The sequence below is a fragment of the Lissotriton vulgaris genome, chromosome 6, assembly GCF_964263255.1.
Source record: "Lissotriton vulgaris chromosome 6, aLisVul1.2, whole genome shotgun sequence".
Taxonomy (NCBI): domain Eukaryota; kingdom Metazoa; phylum Chordata; class Amphibia; order Caudata; family Salamandridae; genus Lissotriton; species Lissotriton vulgaris.
The window spans coordinates 237,642,799-237,657,847 of NC_141694.1; positions in this window are offsets into that span (position 1 = coordinate 237,642,799).

The following is a 15,049-nucleotide window of genomic DNA, read 5'->3' on the forward strand; positions in this document are numbered from 1 at the left end:
GAAGAATAAAGCATGGAAAGATTCACATATTTCTGTGTTTGAAATTATCTAAAATGAATTTGCAACTTTAATTATCACTTTAGAAACAATAAAGCTTCTTTTAAACAGCTTACGCAAAAAACTAGGATCTCTTATTCCCTACCTGTAGAGTACGACCTACTCTACTACTTTGAGGACCAAGACAGCTTCCTGGAATCTCCAAAACGGTTCTTCAGCACTGGAACGCTGGAAACTGAGCAAGCTGAGGAACTGCCACGCCCCCTACTACGAGCACCGAAAGCCTCCGGTGAAATCCCAATGCGAGGCGCTGGATCTGCAGGAAACAGGAAAGGGAGCAGAGAGAGAACACAGCCACTCCCTAGGAATCGTCCAGAATAGTGAGCGCTGAAGACAGGGCGTGGTCGCGTAAGTCAGCGTGCCTCCGGAGCTCACGCATGCGACCCGACAACCAAAGCTCACGCATTAGGCGTAACATGCCAAACCTCACGCATTAAGCGTGACATGCCAAATCTCACGCATTAGGCGGAACAGCAGCAAACAACAGCTAAAGATGAAACATACATGCTGGCCTAAAGCACAACAACCACCAACGCCCTCCCAAGGAAGACTGATGCATTTTCCCACATGGAGAACCCCGAATGCTGAGTGGGGCGGGCCCTAGACCACAAGCCACCCTAGCTCTGACAGTACTCCCCCCTCCCAAGAGTGGTCTAGGGCCCGGCTTTAGAGGGTGAAGGAGGTGGAAGCGGCGCAGCAAGCGAGGGGCATGGACATTATCAGCTGGCTCCCAGGAGTCATTTTCAGCACCATACCCCTTCCAAGAAACAAGATACCACAACTTTGAGCCCCGACGTTTAGAATCCAAGATGTTCTGCACTTCATATTCCCAACTACCATGAACCAAAACTGGTGCTGGACGAGGGGCCAGGGTCTGATCAGCAGGTTTAAGAAGGGAAGTATGAAACACTGGATGAATGCGTAGAGACTTGGGTAACAACAGTTTGAATGTCACAGGGTTCACCTGACGTAGAACTGGGTAAGGACCAATGAACTTAGGATGAAACATACTCTTGTGTTTAAAGTTCAAGTTCTTTGTCGACAGCCAAACTTTGTCCCCAGGGGCGTACTCTGGACCAGAACGATGTTTTTTATCATACTGCTCTTTATATTTCTGCTTGCTCTGTAACAAGCGACCTTGAATACGTCGATGGATATTTTGCATAAGCTGCACAGAGTCTCTAACTGCTGGCACACCATCCCCATTATTGGGCAGAGTTAGTGGAATGGTGTTCGGCACGTAACCATAAAGCGCCTCAAAGGGAGATGATCCGGTTGATGAATGAGGCGATGTATTGTATGCAAACTCAGCAATCCAAAGCAAATCTAACCAAGATTTCTTAGAGTCTGTAACATAACACCTTAAATATTGTTTCAAAGTCTGATTCAATCTCTCAGTTTGTCCATCAGTTTGAGGGTGATAACTGGTGGACATATTGGAAATGATCTGTAGATTTTTACACCATTGTTGCCAGAACTTGGAGGAGAACTGAGAACCACGATCTGAGAGCAAAACTGAAGGCAGTCCATGTAGGCGAACCACATTTTGCAAGAATAATTGAGCTAATTGACCAGCAGAAGGTAACTGTTTGCAGGCAATGAAATGTGCATATTTGGTTAAACTGTCCACAACCACTAGAATCACAGTATACTGATTGATTGATGGCAAGTCAGTAATGAAGTCCAATGAGATGTGCTTCCATGGTTCAGTTGGAGTTGGTAGAACCTGTAGATATCCTTTTGGTTTAGTGTGATCAGATTTACATCTTGCGCAGACTTCACAATTATTAGCCATCTTCATTACATCTCTTTGTAGCGTTGGCCACCAAAACATTCTTTGTATTTTCTCCACAGTTTTTTTTGGACCGGGATGTCCAGCCATAGGATGTGAATGTAACCAGTTGAACACAGTTTCCTGTAATTGCAAAGAGGGCAGATACACTTGCTTTCCGTGAAAAGGTATCCCTTCTTTGATAGTTTGGTCAATGTTGGGTTTCAGCCATGATTTCCACTGAGACAAAGGAAAACTTTCATGAATATTCTCCAAGAATTGATCCGCCGAGAGTACACTGATTACCTTGCCAGGATCGATAATAGGTTGAGGGGTACCTTCAAAGCGAATCAAAGAAGAGTCTTTTCTGGATAAAGCATCAGCTTTCTTGTTGTCTTGACCTGGACGAAAAGTTATTACAAAATCATATTCAGCAAAGAACATCATCCACCTGAGTTGTCGCGGTGTTAACATTCTGGCTGAACTCATGAACTGGAGATTTCTATGATCAGTGTAAACTGTTACTGTAAATTTTGCTCCCATAATGTAATGTCTCCATTCTTTGAAAGCTTCCAGTATAGCTAGTAGTTCTTTCTCAGCTATAACATAGTTTTGTTCTGCAGGATTTAGTTTTCGGGACATATAGGCAACCGGATGCATTTGACCAGTAGTATGATGTCTTTGAGAAAGGATGGCTGCAATGGCTACATCTGAGGCGTCAGCTTCGATGATAAAAGGTTTTTCTACGTTGGGATGCATGAGAACAGGTGCTTCAGTAAATGCCTTTTTTAGTTTCTGGAATGCATTTTCAGCGTCTGAGGACCATTCAAATTTTACCTTCTTTCTCAGCAAACGTGTGATGGGAGCTACCACAGCAGAAAAGTGATCAATGAAGCGGCGGTAAAAATTCGCAAAGCCCAAAAAACATTGAATGTCTCGAACTGATGTTGGAGTAGGCCAATCTGCAACAGCTTTAATCTTCCTGTCAGTCATTTTCATTCCAGTTGGAGTGAGGAGAACTCCCAAAAATTCAACCTCTCGGACATGAAAATCGCATTTAGATAGTTTACAATACAAGTTATGAGACTGAAGAGTGCTCAAAACCTTTTTGACATGGCCTTCATGTTCAACTTCGGAATCGGAATAGATCAAAATATCGTCTATGTAGACAATGACAAAGAGATCCAAAAATTCCTTCAAGGCGTCATTCAAAAAAAACTGAAAAGCTGCTGGTGCATTGCACAGCCCGAATGGCATGACCAAATACTCAAATAGTCCATATCTAGTTTTGAAAGCAGTCTTCCATTCATCTCCTTGCCTAATACGAACCAAATGATAGGCCCCTCTAAGGTCCAATTTAGTGTAAATTTTAGCCTTTTTGACTTGGTCCAACAGAACAGGGATGAGAGGCAATGGATATTTATTTTTGACAGTGATTTTATTCAATGCCCTATAGTCGATGCAAGTCCTTAATTCCCCATTTGCTTTCGGAATGAAGAACAACGGAGAAGCTGCTGGTGACTTGGAGGGACGGATGAATCCATTCTCTAAATATTGGTCAAGATACTCTCTTAAATGCTGGTTCTCTTTTTCAGACAAAGCATAGATACGGCAATTAGGAACACTAGAACCTGGTACTAGATCAATTTGACAGTCATAGCTTCGATGGGGTGGAAGGAGTGCCGCCTTAACCTCACTGAAAACTTCTGTGTAATCCTTGTATTTTTCTGGCAAAAGTGTTTCCTTTTCTTCTGCTGTGGCCAATTGACTTAGAGTTGGTTTTGGAATGTTTAAACAGGAAACATGGCAAAAGTCAGACAGGAAAATCAGTTCTCTCTTCCGCCAATCTATGGTTGGGTTATGTAAACAAAGCCAAGGCATTCCCAGAATAAAACCATATTGAGGTGCTTGGATAACGTCAAATTGAAGCTCTTCCCTATGTATTTGTTGCTTAGCATCTTCACAGAACATAACAACCTTAGAAGTTTGCATGGTTACTGGTCCACCAGCTAGTACTTTGCCATCCACTGCTTGGACAATTTCTGGAATTTCCTTTTGTTCACAGATGATTCCCAGGCGTTGGGCAGTCTCTAAATCTACAAAGTTACCCGTGGCTCCAGAATCTACTAAAACCTCCATCTGACATGTTTCACGAATTAACCTGATTTGCACGGCTAATCTGAAATGTGCTTTGTAGTTAGAGACACATGAATTCACAGAAGGGAAGGCAATGGTTCCCAAGAGATCTCCCTTCAAACATCTTGGGCCAATTAGTTTTCCGTCTTTTGGTCTGCTTTTTCCAGAGCCGCTGACTTACTAGAATTAGGAAACCTTCCTTTTGGCTTAGTCAAACAGTCCCTCACAAAATGGCCTTTTCGACCACAATAAAGGCATTGCCCATTCTTTCTACGATTGTCTTTTTCCTCTTTTGACAAAGGTTGCCTTAAAGTTCCAATTTCCATTGGTTCTGTACTAGTTTCAAAGTTTCCAAATTGAGGTCTAGATTTGCCTTCAGATTTCCAATTAGGTTTGTCTGTTCTCTTTTTATCAGATCTTCGTTCAGAGAGTCTGTGATCTAAACGCAGAGTTAGGTTAATTAGTTCAGAACAAATAGTTGGTTGAGGATCAATTTGCGCCAAAACATCCTTTAGATCATCTTTTAATCCTTGATAAAAGAGAGCTGCTCTTTTTTCCTCTGGCCAAGAAGTTTCGGCAATCAATCTATTAAAGTGAGACAAATATGAAACCAGGTCTCTACTACCTTGTCTTAGCTGAAGTAGTTCTCGATCTGCAGATAAAGTTACAGTTCGTCGATCGAAAACTTTTTCGAATTCTTCCACAAATCTTTTCCAGTTATATAACAGAGTGTCATCTTGTCTGACCAAAGGAACGGCCCAGTTTGCGGCATCTCCGGTCAAATAAGAAATTAAAAATGCAATTCTTGACTGTGGGGTTGGAAAGGCCGCTGGTCTACAAGCAAAATGCAATTCGATCTGGGTCAAAAAGATTTGCACCTTGGAGGAGTCCCCAGAAAAACGTTCAGGGGCTGCCAAAGGAATCTGAGGGGGCACTGTAACGGCTATGTTCGTAGAACCCCTACTAGCCCCGGTTTCTTGAAACTCTTCAGGAAGAGGAGTATTCTGCAATTGAATATTGTCTACCTTAGCTGCTAACAAAGCAGTTGCATTCATAGTTTCCTTTAAGTCAGCTTGCATTCGCATGATCGCTGACATTATGTCATTGATGGTAGTCATTATGACTTCACGTACAGACCAGGAGGAAAATAATTCGTGTGCTCACTATTCTGTCAGGCGACGTCTTCCTCAGGGTCTGTCGTGAAGTTATAAGGGCCCACCTCTCGATACCTCCAATTCCGAATGTAATTATTACACAGAATCTTGGAGTGATCAAGCGAGGGGAAAAGGGAATTGGGAAGGGAACTGCGGGGAAGGAGATCTGAAAGGGAAAAGTTAGTGACAAAATATTCTGCAATTCTAAATTGACTTTGACCTTTGTATCAAGACTGAGGGTATTCCAAACACTAGCCTTTACAACAACTCTCTAAGCATCCGATAAGCTTCTTGCACAGTTATTTTCAAGAACCAGACTCTTTATTCATTATACTGCTAATTTTCTATTTCCTTGTGAATTGCGACAGATTCTCCATCAAATAAATAACATCACACTTCAGTAAATAAACTCCTTTACCAAAGTTTTGGAAGGTAACCTAAATAACTATCACATAAACATCATCTGCAAAAATAACCACTAGGCCACATCGCCTGAATTTACAAGGAAAGGATTGCGCCTAGACAAAGTGCAATAGAAACAGAAATTACGTGGTTACAGATAAGTTTAGCGCTCCCCTGAAATGCCTTCAACAACCCTTGCCAGCAATGGATTGCAATTCTCGCATCTGAAGAATAAAGCATGGAAAGATTCACATATTTCTGTGTTTGAAATTATCTAAAATGAATTTGCAACTTTAATTATCACTTTAGAAACAATAAAGCTTCTTTTAAACAGCTTACGCAAAAAACTAGGATCTCTTATTCCCTACCTGTAGAGTACGACCTACTCTACTACTTTGAGGACCAAGACAGCTTCCTGGAATCTCCAAAACGGTTCTTCAGCACTGGAACGCTGGAAACTGAGCAAGCTGAGGAACTGCCACGCCCCCTACTACGAGCACCGAAAGCCTCCGGTGAAATCCCAATGCGAGGCGCTGGATCTGCAGGAAACAGGAAAGGGAGCAGAGAGAGAACACAGCCACTCCCTAGGAATCGTCCAGAATAGTGAGCGCTGAAGACAGGGCGTGGTCGCGTAAGTCAGCGTGCCTCCGGAGCTCACGCATGCGACCCGACAACCAAAGCTCACGCATTAGGCGTAACATGCCAAACCTCACGCATTAAGCGTGACATGCCAAATCTCACGCATTAGGCGGAACAGCAGCAAACAACAGCTAAAGATGAAACATACATGCTGGCCTAAAGCACAACAACCACCAACGCCCTCCCAAGGAAGACTGATGCATTTTCCCACATGGAGAACCCCGAATGCTGAGTGGGGCGGGCCCTAGACCACAAGCCACCCTAGCTCTGACAGGGGGGAATCACTCCTTATGAATTACTGTTTGGTACTAGAATGATAATCGAAGACCTCAATCGTCAAACTTCAGTGGTAGAACAAAAACTCTTTGATGTCAAAGATTGTTTGGCTGTTTTACAGGACTTAAATGAAACAAAAAGAAGTCTGAGTATCACAACACAAAAGCCAACAGCCACTGAAGAAAAACCACCTGTCCCAGCAAGACCTGTCTAGATTCCAAAGATTGGGGATCTAGTCAGGGAAAAGATAGCGGTGAAGAAGGAATGTGGGCCTTCTTACAGAAAAGCAGTACCTGTCTTGGCAATCCAAGGAACAAGATCTGTAGTACTACCGCCCCTTGCTGGTAAAAGGGAGAACAGAGTTGTATCCATTGACCTGGTCAAACAACAACATGTGGCCAATAATAAGTAGAAGGCCCAGTGGACTCCCAAGATGCAGCAGAAGACCAAATCGTGCAACTATCCAAGAGGTTCAAACTGAAAGACTTATCACCTTTGATAAACCTGCAGTAAGAGAAGAAGGACTATGCAACAAAGCCATGGAACTCGTGCCTCTTGAGACCCAAATAACAGTTTGTCAAGAAACACCTGTCTACAATGATGTAGCCTCTGATTATACCAATATGACAAAGGAAGAAGCAACTCCAAAGAATAATAGCAATCCAGATGCAATTCCAACAATTGACAGAACTGCCTCTGTCTATTTCGTCTACTTTGATACATTTTCTGAGGATCCCAGTGAACCAGAAGAAAGGCAAGCAAAGAAAACTCTCAAAGAAAAACAACAGAACTGTTTCATCAACTGGAGAAAATATATCTGGTTTCACCATGGATTGAATTTTGGATTGCTTTGGGTGTATTTTTTTTCCTACTCTGGCTGATATTAGTTTTAAGCTTGGGACAAATGAGAGATGGAAAATACAGTACAATGGACGCAGCAAGTCAGAAAATCAACTTGGTCCTAAAACCTCACAAATCATCCCATCGCGAAAAAAGAGACTTGTCGTCAGAGAACATCCAGCCGTTCCCATACCTGGTGGTATAGCATGGGATAAAACTGACTATGACATCTATGGCCCGGTGGAGCTGCTAAAGATTCCTCACCAGTTTAAGGTTTCTTTAAGTGACTTTGTATCACCCAGCACATTTCCTGATGATTGGGACTTTGAGACTGTTAATAATATGATGTCAGATTCAGAAATGTCTGCACAATTTACTGAACATGACTATTTAGAAGGGTCATCAGACTATGAACAAATGTATTGTTTTAATCACTATGGTCACCATTTTTTGCACAAATCTGCAAGTGCTAGGAATGTTCCTACATATAATCAATGGGAACATTGTCCCACACCACCAAAAGGCATCTCAAAAACATTTCATGAAATGTTTTCATACTTCTCAGGGTTTAATGTTACAAATCCAGAAACTTTTTATTTTAAAAATGTAAACAAGACAGGAATGAAAACAATGTTGACCAACACTAAACAAGTTTATTCTGCAAACATTTATGCTCAGCTGTCTACATTAGGTTTTGACTTTTGGAAAGACAACATTGAGACAAAAACGGTCTTGGGCACGAAAGAATGGCAGGTACAAGGTTTAGAGGCCTTGTTCAGAGCCTGCATTATACCAGAACAAATAATGTTTTTAAACGATACTGTTCAACAGACTTCTTGTCTTGGCCTGGCTAAGATAAAAGATTTGAATAAACCGTCTTTACCTAAACCCACTTCTGAGAGTATTGACACTACAGAAAAGGAGGTAGACGTACCATATATTTTAACACAAAACAGAACTAATCCAATTCATAAAGAAAGTTTATTAATCAGATAAAAGGGGTCAGTACAATGGAAAAAAGCAATACAGAAGAAAAATAATAAAAAACAATAAAGCAGTGCAAAACATAGGAGATAAGAGCAAATCCAGAAAAACAAATGGGTTATAACAGTTCAAAAGTAACAAATAACAGCAGCAATATATTACAGTGATAAATGAAGAAAAGGAACGTGTGAGGCAATCAAGGGGGTTTAGCGACTTCTTGTTGAGTTGGACACAGCTGGAATGAACGTTTAGCACACACATCAAGGTATAAAGTAATAGAAAGTCATAAGTCTAAACGTTTAGTTGCCAAATGAATAGGAAGTACAAAAGCTGAATCCAGTCTGCGATTATGGCACACATTATACCACCATGCTCTGAAAGAAATGTTAGAAAAATTCCTCAAATTGGCTGTGATCTGTTGGAAAGCAACAGCTAGTAATAAATCAACAATCTTAACATTGAGATCAGTATCATCCCAGCATGGGGAAAGACTCCCCAGAAAAATATGGGTATAAGAGAAAGGAATGTGAGTATGAAAGATTGCATTGATTTGAGACCAAATGCTCTTCCAAAAAGCATGGACAATCTCACAAGAAAACAACATATGAAATAAAGTAGCTTGTGGGGAGGAACAGGACCAACAAAGGTCTGTAACAGCAGAAAACTGCTTGCTTAGAGTGTGTGGGGTAAAGAGCAATCTATTGTATATAAAGAAAAGAGTTTGAGTTATGGTAGCTGCTCTAAATGATTTGCGAAGTTTAGTCCATAGTTTATCCCATAAAGAAATGGGCCAGGAAGTGGCAAAATCAGATTCCCATTGTTCTTCCACCTTGGATTTTGGTCTAATAGAATCTACGGCATGGAGGTACTTATAAATGGCAGATGCTTTAGAAGTGGTGCGCAAAAAAGAATGAAGCTGTGAGGTGGGAGTGATATGAGGAGGGTGAGCTGGAGATTGTGTGAGAAGGGAATATTGTGTCATTACCGCCTTGTGACGTTAATGTTAATGTTAATGTTAAGCTACACTTGTAAAGCGCACTGACACAGTAGGTTTCCTGGCGCTGAGATGATGATTGTGGGTGATGGCAGAGGGCTAGTTGGAATTCGAGAAGAGCCAGGTTTTTAAGCTCTTCCTGAAGCTCAGCAGGATGTCAGAGGTCTTGATTCCTAGGGGGAGGGAGTTCCACAGTTTGGGTGCCAGATAGCTGAATCTGCGGCCACCCAGTTTCTTTAGTTTAACCACTGGGGTGGTTAGGAGGTGAAGATGGGCTGATCGAAGATTACGGGCCGGACACTGCGAGGTGATAGGAGATTTCAGAAAGGTAAGACACTTGCACTGCGGGGCCTTGTAAATTAGGCAGCCGATCTTGAAAGCGGCCCTTTGTTCAATAGGCAGCCAGTGCAATTTGGACAGAAGGGGTCTTGCTGACTGCCATTTTGGGACTTTATAAATGAGCCTTGCTGCCTGGTTCTGCACCATCTGGAGACGATGAAGCAGGGACTTGGGTAGGCCCCAGTGAAGAGAGTTGGAAAAGTTAAGACTGGAGAGAACAAGGGGAATGACAATTTGCACCAATGCATCATGCGAGAGTAGGTGAGAGATTTTCCGAATTTTTCGTAACTGGAACATGCTGGCCGAGATGATGGCTCCGACATGGGTTTTAAGAGAAAGGTCGGTATCAATGGTGACGCCCAAGCTTTTTACCGAGCTCGACGGGCTGGGAGGCGTACCTAGCTCTTTTGGCCAGAACTGTGGGCCCCAATGTGCCGCGCTGATACCAGGCAAGATGAGTTCCGTTTTTTCCAGATTTAATTTGAGCTGGTTAGAAATCATCCATTGTTGGATGTGGAGCATCACTGCCTGAAAATCAGATGCGGCATCAGGGGTGTCTAAGGGGAAGATGATCTGCATGTCATCTGCATAATTGAGGACAGTGCATTTCCAGTTTCTCAATGATTGGATTAACGGCCGGAGGTATAAATTAAACAATAATGGTGAAAGGGAGGATCCCTGTGGTACTCCACAAGTAGTGGGCACCTGAGTTGCTGTGAAGGGGCCCACGTGGACTGTTTGCACTCTGCCCAAGAGGAAGGACTTAATCCATTCCCGGGCGGGGCCCTGGATGCCCACCTGTCCGACACGGTGGAGAAGGATGTCATGATCCACTGTGTTGAACGTGGCCAATAGATCCAGGAGAACCAGTGCCTGTGGGGACCCCCTGTCAGCATTCTCCCGGAGAGTATCAAGGACTTTCAGGATGACTGCTTCAGTGGAGTGCGCTGGCCTGAAGCCGGCTTGGTTAGGTTCCAGGAAACCAGAACTCTCTATAAATGCCGACAGGCATGTGGTCATATGAGCCTCCAGGAGTTTAGAGGTGTAGGGCAGAAGGGAGATGGGCCGGTAGTTAGCAGGGTTAGTGGGGTCGGCACCCATTTTTTTCAAGAGAGAGACAAGTATGGCCTCCTTGAACGCGCTGGGAACCGTACCAGTGCTCAAGGAGGCGTTCAGGAGGGGAAGAATACTATCAGGTAAAGATGAGAAGACCGCTCTGAGGACTGGGGGAGGACAGCAGTCCTTATGAGATCCTTATTTGATGCGGGTAGTAAGTTCTGATAGAATACTGGGGGTAATGGCTGGGAACTGGGTGAGGGAGCAGGGATTGAGAGAGAGGGAGTCTAGTGGGCTGGCGGGGATGGGGCAAGAGATAGCATTCTTAATATCTGCAACTTTCTGGATAAAAAAGGTGTTGAGCGCATTACAGGTTTCTTGAGTTGGGGCCTGAGTGGGGAGCACTCTGTGATCTGATGAGAAGTCATTCATAATTTTGAAGACTTCTTTAGATTTGTTGCGGGCTTAGTCAATTCTTTCAGAGATATGTGAGGCCTTTGCTTTTGTGATTGCGTTTTTGTATTCTTTGCGGGCCCTCACGAACACTAGGCGGTCCGCATTAGAGTAACCACGCCTCCAATTGTGTTCTAATTGGCGTAGCTTCAATTTTAGTGCTTTGAGTTCCTCAGAGAACCATCGATGGGAATTGCCGTGTCTGGTATGTGCAAATTTAGTAAGAGGGGCAAACCTGTCACTAGCTGATTGCAGCCAGGCGGCTATCCCGCCCTCCATAGAGTCAATGCCTGATTCACAGTCAATAGTGGGGCAGGTGTTGGCCACAAAGTCAAGGAACCCCTGGGAGTCATAGGAATTCCATTTGCGGCACAATCCACCAGGAAGGGTAGGGGCCTTGATCCTCCCTTAAATTGTGATAGTGACCTCTATCAATTGATGGCCCGACCAGAGACAAGGGGAAATAATTGGACAAGACAGGACGAGGTTATGAGTCCAGACATGGTCAAGGATATGACCCTTAGTATGGGTGGGTGAAGTTATGTGTTGAGTCAGATTAGGACTAGTCAGAATTTCGAATAGTTCAGTAGCATGAGGCCCAGCTTGGTCATCGTCAAACCAGTAGTTAAAATCACCAAATACGGCGATTCTAGTGTGATGAGTGAGAAGGCCAGCTACTTGTTCACTCAGAGAGAAGGGAAACGAGGGCATCGACTGGGGTGGGCGATAAAGTAATACAAAGGCGAGGGCACCACCGTCAGTTTCCAAACTGATGACTATATTATCTACCCCAGGCAAAGTTAGCGACTCAGTGGTAAGAAATTTTAAATGTTTGTGTATGATGGCCGCTACCCCTTAATGGCTCAATGGTTGATTTACGTTAAGGATATAATAATCCGGAGGGAGGGCCGCTAGGACATCCGGGTGGGAGTCCGGGGTAAGCCATGTCTCAGTTAGTAGCAAGACATCTGGTTTATCCGTGGTGAGCAGGATAAATAGGTCTAGCTGGTGTTTCACCATGGAGCGAGTATTAAGATAGAGCACCCGAAGCTGTGTGTCATTGCTTAATACCTGTGGGGATATTTTTGGGTGAGAGCGGGTAGCTCCATGATCACTCCGGATACATGGGCTCAGTAAATTTTGAGAGATCTCCAGGTGTACAATACGCTCAAGCGTGCCTGGCGGTAATGAAGGGTCTGAGGACTGCAACTCTCTAAGTTCCTCTGCTGGATAGGTGATAAGTTGACCAAGGTTCCTGGCCCCTGTGCCCGGACTGGCGCGCCCGCTGCGCCTCCGAGGTAAAGGTTTCATTTTATAGTGAACGAGGGCGGGAGGACGGAAGGGTCCAAGCACTAGACTGCTCTCCCTGCTCCTGCTCCTCACCTAAGATGGCGGTCCCGGAGGCAGCCTTTGATCTGCTGCAGTGGGTAAGATCCGGGGAAGGTTACCGGCTGAATGAGCCCGATAATTAGTGGCACCGATTAATTTGGAGAGGAGGATACACCGCTAAGGTCCGGCGGTAATTAGGCGGGTGAGTGACAAAAGTGAAGTAAAAATACAGATTCATATTCAGGGTGAGTTAAAATCCGGCGATTAAAACTACAACAATTACACTCTGACTGGTCCCGGCTTTCCGCCTCAGGACGAATTATTTATCACACCACACACACAATCGCAATCATTGGAGTGAGGTTGAGAGATTTTCTATAGTGAACGAGGGCGGTAGGGCGGGAGGGTCCAAGCATGAGACTGCTCTCCCTGCTTCTGCTCCTCACCTAAGATGATTCAGAAAAGGGGGGTGGTGATGAACAGGGTGTCTGAATTGAGCAGACCACTCTTACCCAGTCAAAAGATCAGGGCTTGATCCATCACCGTTATTTATCTCACTGCCCCATCCCGGCTCAGAACCTGGCTATATGCAAATCAGTCTGTCCCTGGCCCAGTGCATCATGGGAACAGGGCAGACTAAACTACCAAGCCAATTCTTCACCAGAAAGGAGACAAGCTACCGGGGACCGGTTTCTGGCATTTCAGCCGTCTTCGGCCCGGCTTGCTTGAATCCTGATGGAGCAGTGAGAAAGGGACTCATGTCTGAGTATACCCTGCCACACCTATAGTGGCCAAAAACGATTCAGAAAAGGGGGTGGTGATGAACAGAGTGTCTGAATTGAGCAGACCACTCTTACCCAGTCAAAAGATCAGGGCTTGATCCATCACCGTTATTTATCTCACTGCCCCATCCCAGCTCAGAACCTGGCTATATGCAAATCAGTCTGTCACTGGCCCAGTGCATCATGGGAACAGGGCAGACTAAACTACCAAGCCAATTCTTCACCAGAAAGGAGACAAGCTACCGGGGACCGGTTTCTGGCATTTCAGCCGTCTTCGGCCCGGCTTGCTTGAATCCTGATGGAGCAGTGAGAAAGGGACTCATGTCTGAGTATACCCTGCCACACCTATAGTGGCCAAAAACGATTCAGAAAAGGGGGTGGTGATGAACAGAGTGTCTGAATTGAGCAGACCACTCTTACCCAGTCAAAAGATCAGGGCTTGATCCATCACCGTTATTTATCTCACTGCCCCATCCCAGCTCAGAACCTGGCTATATGCAAATCAGTCTGTCCCTGGCCCAGTGCATCATGGGAACAGGGCAGACTAAACTACCAAGCCAATTCTTCACCAGAAAGGAGACAAGCTACCGGGGACCGGTTTCTGGCATTTCAGCCGTCTTCGGCCCGGCTTGCTTGAATCCTGATGGAGCAGTGAGAAAGGGACTCATGTCTGAGTATACCCTGCCACACCTATAGTGGCCAAAAAGCGATTCAGAAAAGGGGGTGGTGATGAACAGAGTGTCTGAATTGAGCAGACCACTCTTACCCAGTCAAAAGATCAGGGCTTTATCCATCACCGTTATTTATCTCACTGCCCCATCCCAGCTCAGAACCTGGCTATATGCAAATCAGTCTGTCCCTGGCCCAGTGCATCATGGGAACAGGGCAGACTAAACTACCAAGCCAATTCTTCACCAGAAAGGAGACAAGCTACCGGGGACCGGTTTCTGGCATTTCAGCCGTCTTCGGCCCGGCTTGCTTGAATCCTGATGGAGCAGTGAGAAAGGGACTCATGTCTGAGTATACCCTGCCACACCTATAGTGGCCAAAAACGATTCAGAAAAGGGGGTGGTGATGAACAGAGTGTCTGAATTGAGCAGACCACTCTTACCCAGTCAAAAGATCAGGGCTTGATCCATCACCGTTATTTATCTCACTGCCCCATCCCAGCTCAGAACCTGGCTATATGCAAATCAGTCTGTCCCTGGCCCAGTGCATCATGGGAACAGTGCAGACTAAACTACCAAGCCAATTCTTCACCAGAAAGGAGACAAGCTACCGGGGACCGGTTTCTGGCATTTCAGCCGTCTTCGGCCCGGCTTGCTTGAATCCTGATGGAGCAGTGAGAAAGGGACTCATGTCTGAGTATACCCTGCCACACCTATAGTGGCCAAAAACGATTAAGAAAAGGGGGTGGTGATGAACAGAGTGTCTGAATTGAGCAGACCACTCTTACCCAGTCAAAAGATCAGGGCTTGATCCATCACCGTTATTTATCTCACTGCCCCATCCCAGCTCAGAACCTGGCTATATGCAAATCAGTCTGTCCCTGGCCCAGTGCATCATGGGAACAGGGCAGACTAAACTACCAAGCCAATTCTTCACCAGAAAGGAGACAAGCTACCGGGGACCGGTTTCTGGCATTTCAGCCGTCTTCGGCCCGGCTTGCTTGAATCCTGATGGAGCAGTGAGAAAGGGACTCATGTCTGAGTATACCCTGCCACACCTATAGTGGCCAAAAACGATTCAGAAAAGGGGGTGGTGATGAACAGAGTGTCTGAATTGAGCAGTCCACTCTTACCCAGTCAAAAGATCAGGGCTTGATCCATCACCGTTA